Below are 14,403 nucleotides of genomic sequence, written 5' to 3' on the forward strand. Positions count from 1 at the left end.
TGAACACAGGAATCGAGGGGCGGCCTCACCAGTGCCGAGTACAGGGGTCAGATCCCTTCCCTGTCCCTGCTGGCCACGCTATTGCTGACACAAGCCAGGATGCCATTGGCCTTCTTGGCCACCTGGGCACACTGCTGGCTCCTGTTCAGCCGGCTGTCAATCAACACCCCAGGTCCCTCTCTGACTGGCAGCTCTCCAGCCACTCCTCCCCAAGCCTGTAGCGCTGCTGGGGGTTGTTGTGGCCCAAGGGCAGCCCCCAGCATTTGGCCTTTTTGAAACTCCTCCAGTTGGCCTCAGCCCATGGCTCCAGCCTGTCCAGGTCTCTCTGCAGAGCCTCCCTACCCTCGAGCAGATCAACACTCCCACCCAGCTTGGGGTCATCTGCAAACTGACTGAGGGTGCACTCGATCCCCCGTCTAGATCATCAATAAAGATGTTAAACAGGAGTGGCCCCAAAACCGAGCCCTGAGGGACACCACTCCTGACTGGCCGCCAACCAGATTTAACTCCGTTCACCACAACTCTTTGGGCCCGGCCATCCAGACAGTTTTTTACCCAGCAAAGCGTGCGATCATCCAAACCACAAACAGCCAGTTTCACCAGGAGAATGCTGTGGGAAACGGTGTCAAATGCCTTGCTAAAGTCAATGTAAACAACATCCACAGCCTTTCCCTCATACAATAAGCAGGTTGCCCTGTCGTAGAAGGCGATCATGTTTTTCAAGCAGGACCTGCCTTTCATAAACCACTGCTGACTGGGCCTGATCATCTGGTTGTCCTGCATGTGCTGTATGATGGTACTCAGTATGACACTTTCCACTTCATCAGTTAAGTGAATTTTGTGACTCCTTACATTTCTAGAATATTGGGGTTTTGTTTGCTTTGTTCTGAATCAAAATTCAAAGATTTTTTTGGAGATTTTGTATAGTAGTCTGTAAGCCACTTAAACCATTTCTTTTTGGCCTTGGCAGAAAGTTCTAAGTCCACAGCACTTTTGCCAAAATATAATGGGAAGATAATAAGTTATTGTCTTGGGTAATACTTTGCCGGGTCTATCCTTTTTGCACTGCCCCTTCAGCTTTTACAGACATTGTTGAGATCCCTCCTGAGACTTCTTTTCTCAGCTAAACAATCCCATCTCTATCAGCCTTTCCTCATAGGAGAAATGCTCCCATCCTTAATCATCTTTGTGGCCCTTCATTGGACTCTCTCCACTATGTCCTTCCCTCTCTTGCAACAGGGAGCCCATAACTGGACACAGCACTCCAGGTGTGGCCTCACCAATACTGCGTAGACAGGAAGAATCACCTCCCTCACACTGCTGAAAATACTTAGTATAATGCAGTCCAAGATACCATTAACCTTCTTTGGCACAAGGACACATTGATGGCTTATTTTCAACTTAGTGTCTACCAGGACTCCCAGATCCTTTTCTGCAAATCGGTTTTCCAGCTGGGTGACTCCCATTATCTGCTGGTACATGGCATTGTTCCTCCCCAGGTGCAGGACTTTGTACTTCCCCTAGGTCTTCATGAGGTTCCTGTCAGTCTGTTGAGGTCCCTCTGGATGGCAGGACAATCCTCTGGTATATCTGCCACTACTTCCAGTTTTGTATCATTAGAAAACTTATTGAGGGCACACTTTATTCCATAACCCAGATGTTGGATAGGATTGAACCCAGTATTACCTGGGCTACATTGCTAGTTAGTGGCTTCCAACTACATTTTGCACCACTGATCACCACTCTCTGGGCCCAGTTGTTCATACAGTTTTCAGTATGTTGTGTAGATCCTGACCTTCTCAGCCTGCTTTACTACAGCGTCCCAGTGTTCTGCAGAGCACAACCTTCCTGACACACAGGCTGATCTCCAGGTCTGTGTTGTGTATGGAAGGTGATTTTCCACTTGGGTTTGCCTCTACCATGCAGTATAGGCATATTCAGTGAGATCTCAGCTTTAGTAACCATGAAAAGCCTTCTTTAAAATGCTTGCCTATAGTTTCTACATTATGGTTCAGTCTGAATAATTAAAAAACCCATTTAGATTAATTTCTGAAATCCACGTATCTAATATGTTCCCTAAACTATGTATTCATACCTGCTAGTAAGTTGATCATGCAACAATCTTGTACTAACAAGAGCTCCTGTACGGTGAAGTCTCTTGCAAAAGTCAATGAAGAGTACCCTACACACTAATACTTGAAGCTTTCAAAGAGTGTCCATGTCTCTTTTCATTCTTCAGTAAATCATGCTTTTCTCAAATTTCACTGTCTTGATTGTCTGTTGTAAGTCCCTATTTCTGCTTAAAAATATTTCACTGACTGGAAATGTGCCCAGAATGCTGGTGCTTCGGGTCTTTGGGAGGCTACCTCTGTAATTTTATATCAGCCACTTCTTTTAAATTGGGGATGGAAAACAAGTGAAGGGCCCATCCATGTTGTGGCATATAGCGAGAGTTTGACAGTCGTTTTCCACCTTTTGTAGTGACAAGACCTGCTGAGTACTTCTGTGTCTGCTGGTTTTGGGCCTGTAAAACTGTAAGGCTCTCTGGAGCACTTTAAAATCTCTGTTCTCATATGAGACTTGAGCTAATACATATAGAAAACTGAGAATAGAAGCAGGACTTAATTATTACTTTTGGAGCACTTCTGCACTTGATGGAAAACGCCCATAAGTGCTTTCTAACAAAATTCAAGATTCCTTAAATGGACATTTTAAAATAAAAAATGCAATACCAGATAACAGTTCACCTGATATAAGATGTCGTATTAAGTCTCCAGAAAAATATGACAGATATGACAGAAAAGTTGTGCTTTTTTTTTTTTTTTTTTTTTCTTAACATTTAATATGGCATTCCAACAGCTATAAAATACTTCAGACAGTACTTTGCCATTGTTTAACAACAGGTTGGATTAATTCCAGTTCTACTATGTTGTATTTGCTGTTTCTATGGAGGCAACAGAATATTACTATTAAGACAGAAAAGGACCAAAACAATACTTAAGAAATGTCTGAAGCCTGATCCAAATATTTAAGGAATGCATTAGTTATAAACATTTTAAAAAATGTGAAATGAAACACAGTAAAGGACAACTGACTTCTTTCACCTACGAGACAGACCATGGAAGAAAAGCGATTGTTTTATCAGCAGTGCTAGAATTAACACCCTAAATACAGCCTTCATTCATATTTGTCCATTCTTCATTTCCATTATAAGCCAGAACTATCCTAAAGTTCATTAGAAAGAATCTGTGAAAGAATAGTGGCCACTGGAGAAGACATGATCAAGAACAGTAGTAATGAAAACCAGCAGAAATTCTTTCTCCATCATATTTCACATAACATTTTTATGAGTTTCTATGTGCTATAATCAGCATATATTAAGTTTACCTTTATACTTTCCAGACTGGAATAAAAAATGTTATACTTATTGCAGTTCTAGAAATATCTTCCAGGTACATCCTGAAATTTTCTAGAAAGGTCACGTTAAACTCCAAGGTGACTCGTGGTATAAAATAGTTCTCTGAGTATATTAACGGTGTGTTTAAAACAATTTATTTAACATTAAAATGGCTGGATGTCTGAGGAAATTTTTAAGTTGTATTAAAGGAAGAGAGCCTGAAGCTTAAAGTTGACATTAATAGGAATGAGAAGACTTCTAGGTTTATACATTATGAAAAGATATTTCAATATGACTATTATTCTGCACACTACTGAATGATAGCCTGTGGCTACCATGATAGCATGGTTCCATAATTACTCACTTTTGTATGTTGGAGTACTATGAATACTGTGTAGCTAACGCATGTGCTTGATTGGAAACATGACATGGCTACTGAATTGTGAATCAAGCTCAAGTGAACATGCATTGGTATTTCCTGGACTGGTGTCTTTATAACATTATTGATTACTATGGTGAATATGATTTATTCTTTTCTTAACAAAGAGATAGATATTTTCTAGGTACAAAACCTATGGAGTCTGAATTTCATTTTTAAGTTGTTGGCTTTTATTCAATTTATTTGCCTCTGTTTATTTGCAAGAGAAATAAAGAGGAAACTAAAAATTGCCTCTCTTGGATATGCTTGAAGACATATATTCTTATGCAGGTGCTTAGCTTTTGGCAGGGTACAAACTGGGAAAGGATTTCCACACATTTCCTTATCTATTTTTGTTTGCTAGAATATCTTTACTGTTTTGTTTTGTTTTGTTTTGGTTTGGTTTGTTTTTTTTGGTTTTTTTTTTTTGGTTTGGTTTTTTTTTTTTCCTCACAGAGGTGATTTTATGAGTTTTATAAGCAAATCTAAAAAATGTCAAAAAGACTTCTGGAAGTAATTGTGTAGATCTATGAAATTATACTAAAGCAGCTACAGGTAAGTTGATATGGGGTTGGAAATGGTGCCCAAGAAATTTGGATTTTATTGTAAGATTTTATTATATTTTATTTAACTCATGGGTTTTTTTAAGCTTTAATACCATATTACAACCAGTTAGAAATACATCTGTGTTACGGAGGCTCTCAAATAAACAAACAACCACCAAAATTAAAAAAATTATTTTTAACACAGTTAACCAATCCTCTGCAAACTACAGGTTCAAATGTCTGTGAGAGGAGAACAGAACAACTTCCTAGGGTTTAACGACAACCCAAAGCACTTTATCACTCACCTGACAAGCGAGGGCTCTCAACCTCGCGGACCCGCTCAGGGCAGCGTCCCGACCCAAGGCCCCTCGAGGAGTTTCCTTGGGCAGCGTCCTGACCCCGGGGGAGAGTCCTCACCGCAGCTGCTGCTCCAGGGGCCGAGCTCAGCGTGGCCCCAGGGGACTCCATCGATGCCCAGGCCCAACCTGACCTGTGGTCAATGGCGGCTCCCACTGACCAAAGGCCCAACTGCCGCCAGGCCCCGAGAGCAAAGGCAGCCCCGAGCTGCCACCCCTCAGCAGCCAAGGAGCTCTGCTCCCACTGCGCCCGTGCACCTGCCACCGTCTGGAATGAATACCTGAAGAATTTCCAGTGGGAAAATATAACTCTTCATAATTTCTAGACAGGTAAATAAAAATAGACCATCGAAGTTTTCCTATGAGTCAACAAATCTAAATTTAGGAAAGAAAAGCAAAAAAATCAGTTCTCTTAGATGATATATGTATCTAAACCTACTAAAATGTCACCACCCACTTAAAATTTCAATATTTTCTATATTTTTTGGCTAACTTCTGATGTATACATAATGTTGAGAATTATGTATCATCAAATCAGTATTCAAGAGAATAAATAGAAAATAAAATACTCATACTCTATAGAAAGAGAGATAATTGCTGGTTTCAAGGTTGTTTAAATTTTATTAAGAACAAGCTATTTTCACCAAATGAGAAATTATCTCTGATCCTTCCCACACAGAACACTATTTAAAATGTCGATTTTTTTTTCTTTATTTTGTTGCTGCCCATTAAATAAAAACTAAGGCAGGAGTTTCTGTGACTGACTTGAGGTTATCAATGTCAGCTGCTTACTTTGTGTATATTAAATTTCTAAATGTGTTCTATATCTGAAATGCTATTCATCCTATTCCAGCCAATAACAGCAGAAGTTGCAAATGGTCAATTTATTTCTTGCAATTACAGTTTAAGAAACAAACAAACAAACCGCCCAACCACCCCCCCTTGCTTCTCTAAGGTTATCTAATTCAAATTGACCATTTGGAAACAATGTTAACTACCTATGAGAGTGTAAACAAAGGTATCAAGAGACCAGAAATAAAAGACTACAATAAAGTCTTTAAACTAAGTCATTGTTTCTGTAGGTAGTTAATGGGACACAGAGATGTAGAAATATGGTCTCCTCTGTAATACAGGTTATAAAGTAGTTCTTTAAGAAATAATACAAACATGTAACTAATGTTTAGCTGGAAATGAATCCACAGAAGACAGATTTCCCATCACCAGAAGAATTATTCCAATGGGTTGCTGAAGCTTTTAGTCCTCTGTCATCTATATAAACGAAATATAGGTTTGGAATTTGAACATTTATAGAGAATGAGCTGGATTTCTCAATTCATAGCCAACTGAATGATTGTCTACAGCACAAAATGTGCTATCCCTTTTTCAATTAAGAATGCTCCTGAGATTTTATTAGGAAATCGAAGGGACAAACTGGCATAGAAATTTTCCTGTATCGGGACATAAAATGAAATAGTGTTCCTTTTCTGTAGTTTGTGAACTGCACACTGCTTTCTTGTACTGATCATTGCTCCAATATTCAAAAGTTAATGGCAACTGACAACCCTGTCTGATGTCCATATGCAAAAGAAGGTGTTGGGCTGGAGTTCATCTCATTAAACTTTAAGTGCAAAAGAACTTTGGATATGCAGTCCTTATACAAACATCTACATTTAGCTATTTTATACTGGAACTAGTTCCCACCACAGATGTCCGAGATTTTATGTGTCATCCTCTGTTCTTGTCAGTTAATTGAAGGAAAATCTGCCATCTATACTAGCACATCTAGTACCCCAAAAATGTAATCTGTGGCTTCCCTTTGGTGGGGTTGTGCTACATGGTGTTCATCCCTGTTTACTCTGGACAGTCCATGGTGCCTATATTCTGCAATATAATTATTGTTTTCATTTTTCAGTTCCAAGTCCTTAATATAATAAAAGGTCCACAGGGAAAAAAAACAAACAAATATAAAAAAACCCACAAACCCAAAGATGCAGAGCGTAAAATCCCAAACTCCAAACCCAAAACTGGAATGACCTTTTGATAGCATGACACTGAGGGAAAGAGTTGTACGTAGTATTTCAAGACATGATAACTGGGTATATTTGAAGGAGGAAAGCTCTGTGGGATACTGACAGAAGAACATATAGGGTAGTGAGCCAAACATTCTTCCCTAGAGATGTGTCTCTGGTGCAAACTATTTTATGTAAAGAGAAAATTAAAGAGACTGTTCTGTTTGCAATATTCAAATACTAACAGAAAGTAAAATTGGGTAGGAAAAAATCCCTCCCTTAGAGAAAAAAAAAACAACCCACAATCAAGCAGTGGTTTTAAAAAATTACTGCTTAGTGAGTGTTACTATACTTTAAGGTTTATGTGAATCAAAATACCAGTACTCATATCTTTTCTAAAAGGTTGGTTTGTGGAGTAAAAGTTCAGCTCTTTTCCTTAATCAAAATTAAATTAACCCAAAGTGGCACACTATGTTCTTTCTAGCATTCTAAAAAAAACATCTTCAATACTGACTCCAATTCTAAAAAAAAATAATTAGTCATGAAATTTACATAATCTCTTATTGTACTCAAGCTTTCCTTAAAAGATTCTGTTCTACCAGAAACTAGCTAGGTGTTATGTTCTCACCCAACCTGCAAGGCCCTATTAGTTCACAGTACAAGGTAATAATACTAAATTATTTTTGATACATTACATTATCTTTAGGAACTATAAATGTTCAAATATAACTTTTGAGGTAGGTAGGACTATAATGTGTTTTCACTATATGAAAATATAAGGAGGAAATCAAGAGAGTGTTTTGCTGATTAAGGACACCAATTAAACTCAGACACCAGCGTGAAAAGAGCAGGTGTATTTTACTGGCCATAACCAAATAATGTAAGGGTGTAATACAGAAAACATGCAGTAAGAAAAGGCAGAATAGTGCACCTAAAGCAACAAACATGAAAATACAGGGTAATGCATCAAATCATTAGTACACGAGAGAGAATAGTAATTAAGAAGGATACATCACCACTTGCCTACGTTACCATCACCCAGACCCGCAGTGGCTGGGCAGCCCCGGTTACAACGAGGGTTTGCAGAGCCTGTCCCGGCAAGTGGGAAATCCTACGGGGTGCGTCCACCATAGGTGAGGCTTCCAAAGTCGCTGTGAGCAGGCCCAGCCTTATATACCCAAAAATCAGCAAGCCAGAATAGCTGGCACCTTTGTTTTGAGTGGAAAATTTCTGTTTTCATTCTCCTGTTGGATTCCACCCAAAGCCTGACCAGGGCTCAGGGGGGGAGACCAAGGGAGTTTCTAACAAGGCCAGATACTTGGGTTCTCAGCCTTGAACAAGGCTAAACAAGGGAAGTTGGGTACATTCTCTCCTCACTACTGATTATATTCTGTCTAAGCTGCCTTTTTCACTAGCGATCTTACATACTTTCTAATGATTCCGTACTAAGTTAGCAGGTTCGGCTTGGGGCCCTTTGTTCAGTACTTTAATGCTTTAGCACTTTTTACATCAGCATAAGTGGTTTGTTATAACTTAGTACAATACCTGCTAGCACAACGGTTATCAGATATAAAATATACAGGATTCATCTATAGGTCAACTCTGGCTTGGGCCTGTTGTCCAAGCCTTAGCCCTTCAGAGAGCTAAAGGAAATTATGGACTTCCTACTCTGTTTCCCAATTATATAGCAGGCACTAGAAAGAAAGGAAGGAGAATAAGCAAGAAAATTTCAGATATACAATAAAGTCCTAAACATCTGGGAAAACGTATAAGGTAATGCTTGAAGACTTCACTGGTCTTTAACAGAGTTCAAAAACAGGACAGGCATTGCATAGTTGTTCTACTTGTAGCCTGAGGGACTTGACATTTCTTTTTTAATGGCACTTCTACTTAACAGCAAAAATAACAGAGATTTAAAACTAGCTTCCAGAAATCATTTGGAACATCGGAACAGATCCAGGATGACATGTTCTTCCTTTTGATGTACATTTGCTGGTATTGTTATCAAGACCTGACATCATATGCATGCAAAGAAACTTTTAATTTTTATTTAATTATTGGAGAATCCTGCCAGGAGAAATAACTATGCCAAAATTTATCAATCTATTTTTCTGAAAATGTTACTATCCAGGACACATTCTAACAAAGTGAAAAGCATACATAGCAGATAAAAAAGAAGCTCCCAAATCAACATGTGAAAGAAAAGGCTATTTATTTCACAAGAATTTTCAAAATTGTGTCTCTTCGTTTTAAAAAATGTATGTGTGAGGCTTTGCCAGGAGTTTTTGTTGGTTTATTTCTTTATTACTTTTAATATTTCTTATAGTTATTTTTGTAACAGCAAATTATATACAATCATTTTTTTCCATGGAACCTTATTTTTTGTCCCACTTCCAGCTCTTCCTGTAACTTCATGCAGAGAAATCAATATTTACTTTTAATATTTTATGCCTTTCCCTCTGGGTACAGCACACAGCATTTCTATTAGGATAAGATATGGCATGCCATAATAAACTCCAAGGTCCTTATCTTTCACCTAAAAATTTCCAATATAGTGATCAGTAAGCTAGCTCCTGATGCACTGACTCAGGAAGAAAAGATAAAGGGAGAAACTTTGTGAAGCAAAAAATATTAATAGAATAGTATGTATTTAATTAAAGAAAAGCTTACATAAACTATTTTAAATTTGGATTTCTGTTATTTTCTGCCATATTTTAACTTTAGAAAAAATAACAGTACTCATTTCCATATAATATTAATTGTAAAGTCTATGGTTAAAAAAGGCTACATTAAGCAAACAATATGCTCAAAGTTGGTGATGTAAAAATGGAGTTTCATTTTCCGAAGTTACTGTAAAAAAGAACTTATGTGGTTTTTTTAGTTGTTTGTTACATTTGAATATTTATTTTTCCACTCAAGTAAAAAAACCTGTATTGGCATATTCTTGCCTATTATGTCCAATGAGTCATAACACAGTTCATCTCTTGCAAACCAGTTTTTATCTCCACTTTAAGCATCGGACTATATTGATCTTTAATTGTTGTCACTGAAAACTGGTATAAAAACTTATTGACACCAATGTGATGTAGATAAGCAGACACTTCTTTATGAATGGCTGGGTGTGCAGGGGAGTGCTCTCACCAACAAACACACACCAGGCACCAGAATCATACATCGTATATAGAACTTACTCATTAAGTATTCATACATAGACATAGAATTTCGTGTAAATCATCAACATGCTCTCCTCCTATTTCCAGTTATGCGCAGTGAAAGCTAGAAATGTCTAGAAACGGGTCTGGGGTGTAATGTGAGTAGGTGGTCCATGAGTCGGTGGTCGCGATCTCCCCCTGCCGGAATGACCTTCTGCTAAAGTTCACGGTTTCTTGGCAGGTACTTGCAGGTTGTTATGGTCACTTCCCTCAGTTCCCATTAATCCTAGACCTTGACAACTACTTGCGTTCTTCTAGTCCTATGTATGCATCATAAATCAGTTTACAAATCTTGTGCTTTGTTAATTACATCCTAACTCTTTCCACTAGCTAATTATGACCACTCCCTTCAGCCTTGGTACAGGACTGTACAGGGGATTTTAAAGTACCAGTCAGTTCCTGGTACAAAATGCAATAAATCTGAACAAATTATTTTACAACACTATTTCTTATGCTTCTGTATTTCTATTAAATTACACACAATTACTTCTACTTATTGGTAAATCAATAACATTGTCATCTGTAATAATGCAAATCATCCTGAATAAGTTGTCCAAGGTATACTAGAAGCTCAATATGCATGCTTGCTCGATAATTTTCAACTTTTACACAAGCTTCTAGCACTAATGACTGTCTTCTTCAATCAAAGCAATGTGGACCATATGAGGTAGCGTATACTTTGACTGGTATGTTTCTCTACTAAAAATAGTGATATGATGACACAAATACAAACCATCCACAGGTTCATTCCCTCTAGAATGGACATTTTTTGGATGGGTAAAAACAACAGCCCTTCAATAAAATGTGTGCTGTATTATACTTATGATGAGCAACTCTACCTAAACTATTTTGTAATAAAAATGACTTTTTTTTCTTTTTTTTTTTTTTTTTTTTAAAAAAAAAAAAAAAAGCACTCAGGCCTGAGGTTTCTTGAATAACATTCTTAAAGGTAAGCTCTTGAGGGTCTTGAAAAGTTATAAGAGGCCACAAAGTGATTTTTTTTTTTTTTTTCAAAGAAAACTTGTGCTGGGCAAGACAGCTTGAAATGTGTCAGCAGAACTTCAAAGAGACATAATCAACTGTGTCACTTCACAAGTCCACCAATTTAAAATATAAGGAAAGAAGCCTTGTTTGACAAACTCTTTTCATAGGCTTCAATTCTGTATGAAAACTCACAGTTCAGGTTCTTTTTTTTTCCTTCCTTTTTCTTCTCTACTTATGTGGCAAACCTTTGTGAATGGGTATATAATTTAAATGAACTCTTATTACTATAGATTCATTAACCATGATCTCTTTTCTGCAAACAGAAATTAGACAGCATGAGACTTCAGATGTAAATATACAACTATACATATGTATGCACATGCTGCAGTCTCACCTTTAAAGCTGTCAATGAATGTATATGGAGTGGCTAAACCACATGAAATGTGTTACTCAGTACCATTACTCACCTAACTCATTAGCTACTGATGTAAAGATCTCTGATTCTGGTTTCTTTCTCAGATCCCACCTTGCCTGTTATTCCTCTGGAGAATTTCCTATTTAGCAATCTTTAATGTTTAGTTTGTTTTCCATAATATTATTTTTCTTTAATTTTCTTAAAGATGTTTCTATCCTTTACTCTCCAATATCCTGCAGTCAGAACTGTCAGCTTTTCAAAGTTAGGTCTTACATTTTTATATACATTTGTTTGTTTTATTTAAGTGAAATTTATCCCTAAAAACATATCATATTTGGGTCTCACCTCAATCTTGTCTTAAGTAATATTTTGGCAAGATTCCATTTCATCCTCCATATTTTCTTCAATCTTTATCACCCCCAAATTCTCAGCCCTTTTTTTCATTCCCTTTGGAGGCAAACACCACCAAGTAAAAAAACAATTAAATGACAAGCAGAAATTAAATATCAGTCTCTCCTCAGGGTTTTATTTCACCAAAATATTTATCAAAAAAATTTGGTGTCACATCATTTATTTTTTTTTATGATAGAGACATTAATTACGTGTTTTAGCTGAAAACAGACTGCTGGTATTTGAAGCCGTGCAAGTTGCTGCATATAAATAGGTCTGAAGAAGAAAACAGTATTCTTCCTTTGCCAGACACATATATGAGATTTTGCAGGGGCAGATTATGGTATTCTAGACAAGTAGTCCTCTTCTGTATCTCATAATCAACCAAGAACTGGCCTCATATCAACAACTAATTGCATATGTAGTTAGTCTGAAGGCACTATTTTTTTAATTTTTTTTTTTGGCAAATGTTAATTAGCTCTGTATAAAATTATTATATAAATTCTACAGTACATAAAGAGACTTTGGGACAATTTTACATAGTATCAATAAGTAGTAGGTTGAAAAAAGGCAATCATATATACTATGCTGGCAGATGGTCTTAGTAAGTAGAAAGACAGTTGCAATACTCACACCACCAAACATAAACCCGTAATAGAAGGTCTTCAGACTATGAGAGTATTCTTTCTGAAAAAAAAAAAAAAAGAAAAAAGGCATTGATAGATTGCAGAAAATAAACTGCTTAAATCCAAAGAAATGTCTAACTTTTTTTTGTCCTTTTTTTTTTTTTTTTCCTTTTGATTTTGAAAAGTGTATCTTGGCTTTGATGGAGCTTAACTAATCAGTTCCCTAAATTAATGAGAATCCATGTTAAAATGCTTTTAAGATGCCTCCCAGCCTAACCTAAAAATCTTTTGTTGTACCGTTAGAAAGAACAAATAAGAACGCCAGGTGTGCCTACTGTATCTTATCTCTTATTTGGTATAACTCTATAGTTTCTCCTTTTTTTCATCTCTCACAAGCATGTTCTGAAAGCCAGAGTTGATGAAAGTCTTTATATGACTTCAGTGGTCTCTGGCTCAAGCTGTCTTCCTAGTTACTCTTAACATCAATGATACACTGATAAAACTACATTTCTGTTTCTATTGAGCTGAATTAGCTGTATCTTTCTGCTTAGTTCAATCCCATGGGCTTCAAAATCACTCCCTGGAGATAAGCTTGGGAGGATACAAGGCAACTTATTCTTTGAGTCCTAAATGTTACTTTGTCTTGATGACAGATACCCTGTGGAACACTGGCATCCCTTTATGAAAACATCAGGCAATAAAAGAACTGAATTTTTGTGGAGAATATAGGATATTCAGCTGCCCCATTCAAAGTTGGGTTTTTTTATTATTTGCTCTGAGTAACTGTGTAAATCATGAAACCTACAAAAAAAATGCTACAATTAAGTCTGCATGGATCTAATTTATTTTTAAAAAACACATACATTTATAATCTACAAAGTCCATGATAGCTCTAGTCCAGAGAGATCTACTTTTTGTAATTAAAATTTTAATTTATCAGATGATGTTTTAATAATATTGTGTGAAACAAGATCCTTTTAAAAAGACCTTACATGAGGGAAAGGGAAAGGGAAAGGGAAAGGGAAAGGGAAAGGGAAAGGGAAAGGGAAAGGGAAAGGGAAAGGGAAAGGGAAAGGGAAAGGGAAAGGGAAAGGGAAAGGGAAAGGGAAAGGGAAAGGGAAAGGGAAAGGGAAAGGGAAAGGGAAAGGGAAAGGGAAAGGGAAAGGGAAAGGGAAAGGGAAAGGGAAAGGGAAAGGGAAAGGGAAAGGGAAAGGGAAAGGGAAAGGGAAAGGGAAAGGGAAAGGGAAAGGGAAAGGGAAAGGGAAAGGGAAAGGGAAAGGGAAAGGGAAAGGGAAAGGGAAAGGGAAAGGGAAAGGGAAAGGGAAAGGGAAAGGGAAAGGGAAAGGGAAAGGGAAAGGGAAAGGGAAAGGGAAAGGGAAAGGGAAAGGGAAAGGGAAAGGGAAAGGGAAAGGGAAAGGGAAAGGGAAAGGGAAAGGGAAAGGGAAAGGGAAAGGGAAAGGGAAAGGGAAAGGGAAAGGGAAAGGGAAAGGGAAAGGGAAAGGGAAAGGGAAAGGGAAAGGGAAAGGGAAAGGGAAAGGGAAAGGGAAAGGGAAAGGGAAAGGGAAAGGGAAAGGGAAAGGGAAAGGGAAAGGGAAAGGGAAAGGGAAAGGGAAAGGGAAAGGGAAAGGGAAAGGGAAAGGGAAAGGGAAAGGGAAAGGGAAAGGGAAAGGGAAAGGGAAAGGGAAAGGGAAAGGGAAAGGGAAAGGGAAAGGGAAAGGGAAAGGGAAAGGGAAAGGGAAAGGGAAAGGGAAAGGGAAAGGGAAAGGGAAAGGGAAAGGGAAAGGGAAAGGGAAAGGGAAAGGGAAAGGGAAAGGGAAAGGGAAAGGGAAAGGGAAAGGGAAAGGGAAAGGGAAAGGGAAAGGGAAAGGGAAAGGGAAAGGGAAAGGGAAAGGGAAAGGGAAAGGGAAAGGGAAAGGGAAAGGGAAAGGGAAAGGGAAAGGGAAAGGGAAAGGGAAAGGGAAAGGGAAAGGGAAAGGGAAAGGGAAAGGGAAAGGGAAAGGGAAAGGGAAAGGGAAAGGGAAAGGGAAAGGGAAAGGGAAAGGGAAAGGGAA

The sequence above is a fragment of the Athene cunicularia genome, assembly GCF_003259725.1.
Source record: "Athene cunicularia isolate RWA chromosome 1 unlocalized genomic scaffold, athCun1 chr1_part2, whole genome shotgun sequence".
NCBI classification, from domain to species: Eukaryota; Metazoa; Chordata; class Aves; order Strigiformes; family Strigidae; genus Athene; species Athene cunicularia.